Genomic DNA, 11,498 nt, shown 5'->3' on the forward strand with positions numbered 1-11,498 from the left:
ATGTGTCCAAACATCTGGCACAAATAAAAGTAGCTGCCAGATTACAGCATTATCCAATTATCAGTTGTGCTCAAGATTTACTAACTATTCATATATTTGCTGATATCAAATTAATGCCATGTGATGTGAACTATAAATTCCTGTACAGAAGACGTTAATTCTCATACATTTATTATTCCCCAGTCCTGCCTGCTCATTTCCAGAACATGTTTACTGGTCAGTAACTAGCAATAAAACAGCCTGTCCTTTTAGTGTGACTAGATGCAAGACACTGCTCCATAGTTTTGCTGGGAAGTCCTAGGAGACTGGCTGATAAACAGATACTTGCTAAAGCTCATTGAGTATTATGTCAAGTTAAAACCACAACTGAAGCTTCTATGTGAAAGAGAGAGAAAGAGAGAGAGAAAGCCCAGCATCAGAGGGGCTGTCCAGCTGTCAGTCAGCTGCTGCCATCTAATGCATCCAGGAATGTGCAGGATTTGAGAGCAATAGATTTCAATAACACTGTGCTACTGGTTTTTTAATATTTGTTTTCTTTTGATTCTGTAAGTAATATGGCCATCAAAACTGCTATTCCTTGATGGTCCTTTCTTCCAAAAGTATGTCCAAGCTTCAGATAGCATCATGTTGTGACTGGGAGGTTTGAGCCTGCTGTGCGCTTTGAGTCTGATGTGTCAGAAGACACAGGTTCGAGTGATGAGGAAGGTTTGGCATTAGGATTTGAGCCTGCTTTAATGGGAGATGCATACGTGAGCCAGGAGGATGAGGAAGTGTCGGAATCACCTTCCTCTCCAGAATCTACCTCATCAATTATGCCTCAGGTGTCAGCAGATGATCGACAGAACGTGCCAGAGTCCTTGGGTGATGATCAAGCTGATGAATGTTGGGTTGATGTAAGGACTAGACGTAGGCTGAGACGTCAAGCACAAATTGAAAGGAAACGTCAAATCAGGGACTGAGTAGAAAGACTGACATGCCCCTTTAAGGAATATAAGGAGGCGTGTTAGCTTGGAATCCCTGTTCGGGTCAAACTTTGTTAATTACTTTCGCAGTTTGGAAAAAGTTTTCTGCTCTGATTTATAGCGTTGCTTGTTATCTGGACTTGCAGACAGCTTCTGGGAAAGCTGCCAACGACGACTTCAGCCAGAGGAAAGTTAACTCTGTTGTTCCTGATATTGTCTGTTCGTGTTTTTTCCTTTGGACATTTGGACTCTCACCTTGTGGCCACAGGTGAGACAGAACAGCATCATATGTATCAAATTCCAAACGCTAGTCTTGTACCGTGTAAATCAAAACAAACAAAAAACAAAAAACACTTATTCTGAATCTTACCAAATTTATTGAATCAATTGTGAAAGATGTTTCTTTCCATCTATGTTTTCTATAAATTGATAAATTTGTATCATGCCGCATTGTATTGTCTCTTTTTCTAAGTTAGAAAGTCCCAAACACTATACTCTTTCCTTGGAGAGCATTAGTCTGTTTTTGCTTGGTGAGAGGGACAGAGAAACTCCCCACTCTTACACACACACACACACACACACATGCACACTTTCCCAACTTGGAAACCATACTGGCTTAGTCAGCAAGAACTGTCTCTGTCGTGATGGTTCCTGGATATTCATTCATTCATTCATTCATTCATTTATTCACAAAAAACTCAAGGTGCCAAACATATCCAACACATCTTCCTCCTCCTATTTTCCCCACAACAGCAACTCTGTAAAGTGGATTCTGCTGAGAGAGAAAGAGTGACTGGCCCAAAGTAATCCAGCTGGCTTTCATAGCAAAGGCAAGACGTTGACTCAATAGTCTCCTGTCTTCTAGCCCAGTGATCCCCAACCTTTTTTACGCCGCTGCCCGGTGCCGGCATCAGCTGGGCGCTGCGGCCCGGCACCGGCATCAGCTGGGCGCCGCCATCTTTTTTGATGAAAACGTGCTTCCGGTGAGCTTTCTACCGGAAAAGCTCACGGAAGCGCTGGCGCCATCTTTTTTGATGAAAGCGTGCCCGGTGAGCTTTCTACCAGGAAAAGCTCACGAAGCGCGGTGCCGCCATCTTTTTGATGAAAACGTGCTTCCGGTGAGCTTTCTACCCGAAAAGCTCACCGGAAGCACTTTTTCATCAAAAAGATGGCGGTGCCCAGCAAGCCAGCTGCCCGGTAGGACCTGTTCCGCGGACCGGCCGGTCCGCGGACCGTGGTTGGGGACCCTGTTCTAGCCTGATGCCTTAACTAGTATGCTAATAATAAACTGTCAGGAAGGTGGACATGAATGATTTGAGCAAAGTTGCGTGTCAACATCTTTGTCCAGTAGCATTTGATTGTGATAGAAAACCAAATCCATAAGGATATCCTATTGTTCGAAAAAGATGTACTATTATTCATGGGCACACTCTGCATTCAAGTCTTTTCTTGGCTTTGTTTCCACTCTGGTTTACAAGCCCGTAATTCTTTGCCAATCATGAAATACAGCCACCTTGGAGATGGTAAAAGAGTTTCCTTTGTTTTGAACAATGCAGTGTAACAACATCAGTATTGCATTTCTGACATAGGATGGCTGAGAACAATTTCCCTTTGTATAGCACTCTGATCACATGTCATGGATCAGCAAGTCAAGGTGAGAAGAATAGAAATGCATCTTAGATATCTCAAAGTAATGCCCAGGAAAGAAGAGGGTACCAAACCACCCCAAAAAAAAAAAAAACCCAACAACCCCCCCCCCCCAACCAAAAAAAAAAAAAAAAAAAAACCCCCCCCCCCCCCCCCCCCCCCCCCCCCCCCCCACACACAAAAAAAAAAAAAAAAAAAAAAAAAAAGGAAATCGGGTTTCCCTTTGAGGTTTTCTGTTTTTTACAGTACCTTTTTAGAGTCCATTTTAGCTGTAGTGACTGCTCAATCTAAAATGTATTTTTAAGGAAATATTACATATAATCAAGTTACGCAGACAGATAAAGAAAGTTGGAAAAATCTAAAGAACTTTAGTGAGGATTTAATGAATGCTTCCAGGATGATAATATACTATATAATGTAGTATATATAATGGAATCTGGTATATATGATGTAGTTTGTTGCTGAACTTCAGAAGCAATAAAAAAGACCCTACAAGATTTTTGTGTGTCAGAGCTAGTACAGTGATAAATCAAATGTGATAAAAATTGAAGATGTGGAAAAAATTGGGAGAAATTGTTCATCAATGGTGGTCTACACTTTTTCAAATTTTTCACTCCCACAAACATGAAATGGGTCCAGTATGCACAGGATACCAAACACCAGGGCTTCACAGAATCCATTTAAAGTAGTATACTTAAATCTTCAACTATAGTCGAAGTTGCACACAGATTTCAGATTCATTGTGCTACCCAAGATTTTCCATTGAAAGCAAGTACTGAAAAGTTGGCAGACATTGCTCCCACTCAGAAATGCCGTATCTACAAACTAAACTGTAAACCTTATGTGCCTAAACCATATTTGTTAAACCAGAGAGAAAAAAGTTGTGCTGTGGGTTGCACAACCCCACTCACTACATAATTTCCCTCACTACTGCCTCATTTCCTTCTCTGCAGTCCCCAGCATTGAAACATTGCCCTTCTTTGCCTTACAAGTATGGCTAATAAATCTATGTTGTGAAAATCTGACTGACCACATTATGCTTGTTGGACTTTTAGAACTCAACTCTAAGAGCCCTGTTGCAGACTTCCAGTGAAGGAAGTTAAAAAAGAATTTTCTAGTAACAGGAACTCTTAAAGGAAACTGTTATGTTTGCATCAGTTCTAATAAGATGTCACATATCACAAAGTGTATTTCGGGGTTTTTTCTCTGCAGAGGATGCAAAACAAGCATGGAGTTAAAATATTACATTAGTTTGCTGGATACCATCATTGGAAATACTGTTCGTTATCTTTATATTGAGGAAATGGCTTCTTTAACTGGGAGTTGCTTCATCACGATGTATAGGTGCATATTTACATTTATTCAATGTATATTCTGACTTTTCCCCCCATTCAGTGCTCAGAGCAGCCCCAGTGTGATGTTCAGATAGATGACTCCTAGGTCAACTGCTAGTTTACAAGATTTTATTTTGTAAATCAACAAATTCCATTCCTTGACAGTGCAAAATGTGTGTTGAATAGAACCAGCTCTGCCCAGGCCTTGGCACTATTCCAAACTACTCTTGTAAAAACAAGTTAAAAAAACATGGGGGATGATTGCTGTTAAATTGTCTGGGGCTAGAAGTGACGCAGTAAAACAATGAATGGATTTAATAAAGTGGTTTCTCTGAAAGGAGTCTAGTGGATTTAATTGCAGCAATGCAAAAGTGTGTGTGTGGGGGGGAAGCCAACCTCCCCCGCAGATTCAAATAATGGTGTGTTGCAAGCTTGACAGCACAAGGTAAAAGTGGTTTATTCCTGTAGTGCAAGGTAGGGCTGATAATAATTGCTACATTGTTGTACATTTGGAGGCAGCCAAAATAAAAGACTTCCTGGGCATGGTGTTAAAAAAAAACACCACAGCAGTGCACCATAATGAATAAAAGTACTCGGTCATTTTCATATACTGAGTAGGTCCAGGCATTATATAGAAACTATTAGGTGGTTTACTTTGTTGTTGTTTGCTTAGTTAGTATAAGAATCCAATCACTATTGTTTGTAAACCACAAAATATGGCTTAGTGGCATTGGCCTATTCAATAAACTAAAATTAAAATAATAGCTTATCCAGATATATGAATTAAGCACTGAATTTCACAAATTACTTCACTGCTAACAATTTTTTAGTAGTGGAAGAGAAAGTTAGCAATAGCACTAAGATGTGTATACTGCTCTATGGTGCTTTAAAGAACTCTGAGCAGTTTGCAAGTGTCAGTATATTGCCTCCAACAATCTGCGTTTTCATTTTACCAACCTTGGAAGGATGGAAGGATGGAAGGCTGAGTCAACCTTGAGTTGGTGAGGATTGAACTCCTAGCTGTGGGCAGAGTTAGCCTGCAATATTGCATTCTAACCACTTTGCTACTCCTTTGTCCCAAACAGGACAATGAATAAATAGATTCATGCAAAGAGAAGGATGAATTTTAAAGATTAAGAGCACCTTGGAAAAGCAACTTGTTCTTAGTATACAATCCTTCCCAGCCTAGTGCTCCTCAGTCATGTGGGATCAGTCTGGTTGTATATAGGGGAAACTGAAATTTAATACATCTGGAGGACACACAGTTGAAGAAGGCTGCCGGACCTGATCTCAACAGAGACAGGAGTTTTTACAATTACCTAAATTTATGGAAAAAAAAACTGCACTATTTAATTCTGCTTTGCACTTCACTGTTAGGCAAGCACATCTGTGTATAACAGAAAACCAGTCTTTCCAAAAGATTCTTGGTAATCAATTTACACAAGGATTTAGGCTTGGAATGACTGCTGCAAAAATTGTGGAATTAGAAACAAAAAAACACATCAACAAAATGAAATGATATGAAATTAGGAAGAAACACATATCTCAAATGAGGAAGCTGTAAATGTGATTGCTATGGTAGAGAAGGAAAGTAAGATAATTTATTTTATAGTACAAGTTTAGATGAATTCTAGACTGATTGCATACTAAAAGGGAATTATTGCACACTAAAAAGATACATTAGTAGCAAATAATTAAGTCTCCATAGTTAAGTGTATTTAGCCACAGGAACATAATACACAGTTAAGTAAAGCAGGAATAACAATGATTAGCAATTAAAGAAGAATTAAATTCAACAAAAGTAGAAGAGATAGGAGTGTTAAAAATAAATACTGAAACCACATTTAAAGCTAAATTTTAGCTAAAACAACTTTTAATGTTAACTTTAAAAAGTCTGAGCAGCACAAAGATTTATCTCCTGCAGTGTAAAATTATGGTTAATTAAAAGCCGTAGTAGCAAGAATGTTAATAATGTGTGGCTGTCATACCACTGCCTTTAAACAACAACAAAAAAGAATTATTTAAATAGAAACATAGCAGAAATTCTATTTCCAAATAGAAATTTTGTTTAATAGTGAAACAAGATCATTAATAAACTGGTGAAAATAAATTGGACCCAATCCAGGAAAGGTTAACTTTCAGGTGTGAAATTTTAGGATCCAGTCTGAGTTGGTCACTGGGACCAGAGGTTTAGTCTTCTGAGCTTTCAGACTCCTGCAACATCATCCTGGGACATGAATATTTGCCTTCATTTGTGTGAAATTTTAGTTGCTCAACCTATTTCTGAATATCACATAACCACAGGGCCTATTGTTGGCAACATTGTAGATCTTACCATAATGTGCAATTGACTATGATCAATACTTGAGAGTTTAAAATATGTACATATACACTAAGTTTAACATCATTAACTTTAATAAGTTGTCACTTTTTCCAACACCTGGTTTGGACCTCTGGTTTGGGCTAACAATAACCAACATTAAAATCAGGGTACATATATAGTTAATATTATGTCTCATGCAAACTTAAGACTGCAAACAAGTATACGTTATGATCTGATCTCAATAGGAGTTGAAGGCAGCACCTGCTCATAGACTACACATAAAGTTATGCTTGATATGTGCTACAAACATTTAGGCTCAAATGGCACCTGAGGGACATACACAGCTAGCTAGACTATTTCTTTCAGCAGAATGAACAGAGTAGAATATTTTTCTTTGTTCCAGATTTCTACACTGATCTGAGTTACCCTATAATAAAGATTGCAGTGGTAGCATTTCCATCACTGTACAGTTGTCACAGACAGACACAAAGATCTGTGAGAAAGAGGCATTTTGTGACAACAGCCCCCTGGTTATGGTTATGTGATTATGTGATATTCAGAAAAAGATCCAATAGGAATACATATGCTGCTTGTCTTCATTTACCGTATTTGCCGGCGTATAAGATGACTTTTTTGCCCTGAAAAACATGCCTCCAAGTGGGGGGGTCGACTGATACACCGAGTATATAACAAAGATCATCTTATACGCCGGCAAATACGTTGTTGTCACTCGGTGCAAGAGCGACTGGGGCGGAGCTCCGCAACTTGCGAAGCCCCTTCAAGCCCAGCCGGAGTCTCTCTTCCTCCTCCTCCCCCCCACCCCCCCTCCGCCCGGCTCAGGCGCTTGCGGAGGCCAATCTGGAGGTGGGGTGGGGGTGGAGCGGGAGGGTCTCTGGCGGGGCCGCTTCGCCCAGCCAGCCCCGAGGCGCGTAATGGCCCGGGGAGTGGGGGGGAGAAGGTGGTGGGGGTGGACTGTGGTGCCCCTCCTTCTGGGCAGCGGGGCGGGGCCGGCAATTTGCTCCTCCCGCTTCTCCCTCCCTCTTTGAAAGACCGGGAGGGCTGTGCTTGGGGCAGGGGGGTTGTGTCCTCGGGAAGTTCCTGATGGGACCCCGCTGGGCAGGGCCACCCGGCTCCCGAGCTGCTTTCCAGGGTCCCCTTGGGAAGAAAAGGGTCCGGTGGGCGGTGGAAGAAGGCGAGGGACCTCCTCCCGCCCCCTGTCCCGTCCCATCCCTCCTCTTGTCCCCTCCTCCCCTCCCTGCTTAAGAGAGAAAGGTCCGCCTCCCCGGCACCGAGCTGCCACCCAGCGCCGCGTCTCCTGGCCAGTGTGCGCTTGCGACTTGGGAACCGGCCAAGTGACTTTAAAACCGAGCGGAGGCCAGAGATAGCCAGAATTACCCTCCACACACACACACACACACACACACACACAGAGAGAGAGAGAGAGAGAGAGAGAGAGAGAGAGAGAGAGTTGGCAGCTGTCCATCCCCCACCCTTGGAGTCCCGATGGCGCGCACGTGAGGGCTGCTTAAGGGAGGCCTTTCACTTTCCCCCCGGGGGGAGGGGGCAGGCACGTCACTTTCACTTGCATGCCTCCAAGTGGGGGGGTCGTCTTATACAGTGAGTATATAACAAACTCTACATTTTGAGTGGAAATGTTGGGGGCTCGTCTTATACGCCCAGTCGTCTTATACGCCGGCAAATACGGTATATTTTATATTTTACTTAAAAATATACAAGAATACCATTGCTCATGAAAGAGGAATGAGAGAAGGGTGTATTTACAGTAACATGCCTTTTAATAAACCTAATTTGTTATCAGTTTTAACATCAGTTTGATCAACATTGTACATTATAATTTAAATAGTATCATAAACAAAGTGCTCCAAAGCCAGCAAAGAATTTACAGTTTTGGGTCATGAAGGAAATCATCACTCAAAGCATTCAGTTGCTGGATTTCTTTTAAAGTATTTTTTGTCCTCTGGCACATATTGCCTAGATAATTTTAATTAAGAAAATGATAATTATTTCCTTGCCTTCCTTGCTTTCATTCATTTATGGACTTGGAAGGGGTGGAGTAGGATTAAGGCATAATTCCAAGATAGAAATTAAAAAATCAATCTGTCTCAAAGTGGACTCCATGGCTGGTTTATGTCATAAACTTTCAACTTCAATTTTGAAACCTTGACATTTTGTGACTTTCTCCAATTTTTTGTCTTTTGTTCTGCTATCCAGGATTGCCACATCAACTATTCACACTTTCACCTTTTCAATCATGGTTAAATCTGGTGTGTCAACACTTTATCGGTTTGTATTTGGAAATCCCACAGTATTTTAATCTGCTCATTTTCAATTAATTTTTCAACTATATGTTCCTATCAACTTTTCATGAGTGGCACTTGATAATATTTACAGATGTACCAATGAATCATTTTGGTGACTGATTTGTCATTATTTATAATAAGTTTGTATGATCTTCTGGCATGAGCTGAATATATGATCCGTTCATATATTCTGCTTCTTTGTACAATCTGCATGTTATTTGAAGATTTTTCAATTTTTGCCTTGATTGCATTAGTTTGAATAGCTTCCTCTTGAGAGCAGTCAAAATCAAGCCTTCAGTTTCTTCTTTTTTTTGTTTCAGTTGTAAGTTGTTGCCAGGTTTTATCTTCATCCATTTCCCCTTGATTGGGGGGGGTGTGTCTACTGGAGTGTGAGAGGTGTAGTCCCCAACATACTGTTCAAAGGTTGGATAGTGCCTGTCACAATAAAAGTTTTGTCTTTGCCTTAGTTGTAGAAATGGCAATGATAGTGCATAAGGCCAAATAGCATCACTTATAATATCTCCTCTGAATGATGGCTCACATAGATAATCTGTGGCACCGAGAGGACTGCAGATTTCTTGACTTTGCCTTAAATGCCCAAGGTCTCATTTATTCAGTTTACAGTGTATTACAATCTGAAACTGAAACTGCCTATAGTTGCCTGGATTACATGATATAATCCGATCCTTCCTAAAATTGTTCCTGTATCAAAATTTGTTGTATGAAACCAATTAGCCATAAAAACAAAAATCAATTACCTTGGGAGTCATCTATTTTTAAAATATTCCAGCTGGAAAGAAAGAACACTTTACAAAGTTCTTGCACATACAGCATGCCATCCTATATTTCATGGAAAAATATTCTACTCTAAAACCTGACTGTGGGTCAAAAGCATTGTAAACAAACAGATCAAAGAGATAATCAGAGTTGGAAAGGACCTTATAGGTCATCTAGTCCAACACCCTGCCCAAGCGGGAGACCCTACATCATTTCTGACAAATGGCAGTCCAACCTCTTCTTGAAGGTCTCAAGTGATGGCGCTCCTACAACTTCCGAGGGCAAGTTGTTCCATTGGTTGATTGTTCTCACTGTCAGAAAGTTTCTCCTTATTTCCAGGTTAAATCTCTCCTTGTTCAGTTTCCATCCATTATTCCTTGTCTGGCCTACAGGCCCCTCAAATATTGGAAGACCGCTATCACGTCTCCTCTGGTCCTTCTCTTCACTAGACTAGCCAAGCCCAGTTCCTGAAACCATTCATTGTATGTTTTAGCCTCCAGTCCCTAATCATCTTGGTTGCTCTTCTCTGTACTATTTTTTTTTTATAATGTGGTGAACAAAACTGGATGCTGTACTCTAGGTGTGGTCTTACTAAGGCTTTATAGAGTGGTATTAGTACTTCCCTTGATCTTGACTGTATCCCTGTTAATACAATTTAGGATTGCATTAGCTTTTTTGGCTGCTGCTGCACACTGCTGGCTCATATTTAGCTGGTTGTCCACTAAGACTCCAAGATCCCCCTCACAGTTACTGCTATTGAGCCTGGTTTCACCCAGTCTATATGTGTACTTTTGGTTTTTCTTGCCTAAGTGCAGGACTTTACTTTTCTCTACATTTAATTTCATTTTGTTAGATATGGCCCAATGTTCTAGTCTGTATCTTCTTGGGTGTTAGCTATTCCTGCCAGCTTAGTATCATCTGCAAATCTGGTAAGTTCCCCTTCTATTCCCTCATCTAAGTCGTTAATGAAGATATTGAAGAGTACTGGATCTAAGACAGAACCTTGTGGCACCCCACTGCTTCCTTCCTTCCCTGTAGACTTAGACCCATTAAGGACTGCTCGTAGAGCAGGGGTCCCCAACCACCGGTCCCCGGACCAGTACCGATCCGTGGAACATTTTCTACCGGGCCGCCGGTTTGCTGGGTGCCGCCATCTTGTTTCGATGAGAAAGTTTTTTTAAAGACTCCAATTTTTCTTCTTTCCTTTCTCCCAAAATGAAAATACTGCATAAAGTTCTGCTACAGCAGGCATTCGCTCCCCAAAAGGAACTCACAAATTACAGAACAAAACAAAAAAAGAGAGGTAGGACCAGGATATAGGCAGACGCAAAACTTTATATGCAAAAATAGCCAATCTGGGCAGTTAGCCCTGAGGGAAGTGGGGGGCGGGGAATGGTAACAGCCGCATGCATTTTTCAAAAGAACCACACAGGCTGCTGAGCCCTGGACAGAAAGAGTGAGCCGAGTAACATTTTGTTGCTTCCTGATTGACTAATTTCAAGCTCCCGGCTGCACTAATCGGGCAGGGCCATGTCGCTCACGTGACCTCCAGGCGCGAGATTAAATTCAAACGGCCGTGTAGGAGGATATCAGGGAGTCGGTTGCGCCACTTCTGCGGAGAATCTTTTCATTGCAAGGCAAGTGGGTGGGTAAGCGCCGTGAGGTGGGGGTGTCAGATGGGGTGCCGCTGTTAAAAAAAAAACTGAGCGAAAACAAATTTAATTTGGATTTAGTGGAAGGACAGGTTTTCCACTTTGTTGGATGGGTTCTAGTTGAACAAATGAAGCCGAAAAAGGGGGCTCTTGCTTTGGGGTCGCTCGGCTCGCCTTGCCTTGTCATGTGTGCTGATGACGATACCGGGCCGCGGATCATTTTGTGATTCCGGCACCGGGCCGTGGCACAAAAAGGTTGGGGGCCACTGTCGTGAGAGTACAGTTTGCCAGCCAGTTGCGAGTCCATCTAGTGGTGGTGCTATCTATTCCACATTTTTCTAGCTTACTAAGAAGTAGGTTGTGGTCTACTTTGCCGAATGCCTTGCTGAAATCTAAATATATTATGTCCACAGTATTTTGCTGGTCTACTAATTTAGTCACTGTGTTGAAGAATGAAATAAGATTGGTTTGGCATGATCTGT

This window comes from Notechis scutatus, chromosome 4 (genome assembly GCF_049901735.1).
Source record: "Notechis scutatus isolate UNSWTSFEM ecotype Mainland chromosome 4, rNotScu1.2, whole genome shotgun sequence".
In the NCBI taxonomy this organism is placed as follows: domain Eukaryota; kingdom Metazoa; phylum Chordata; class Lepidosauria; order Squamata; family Elapidae; genus Notechis; species Notechis scutatus.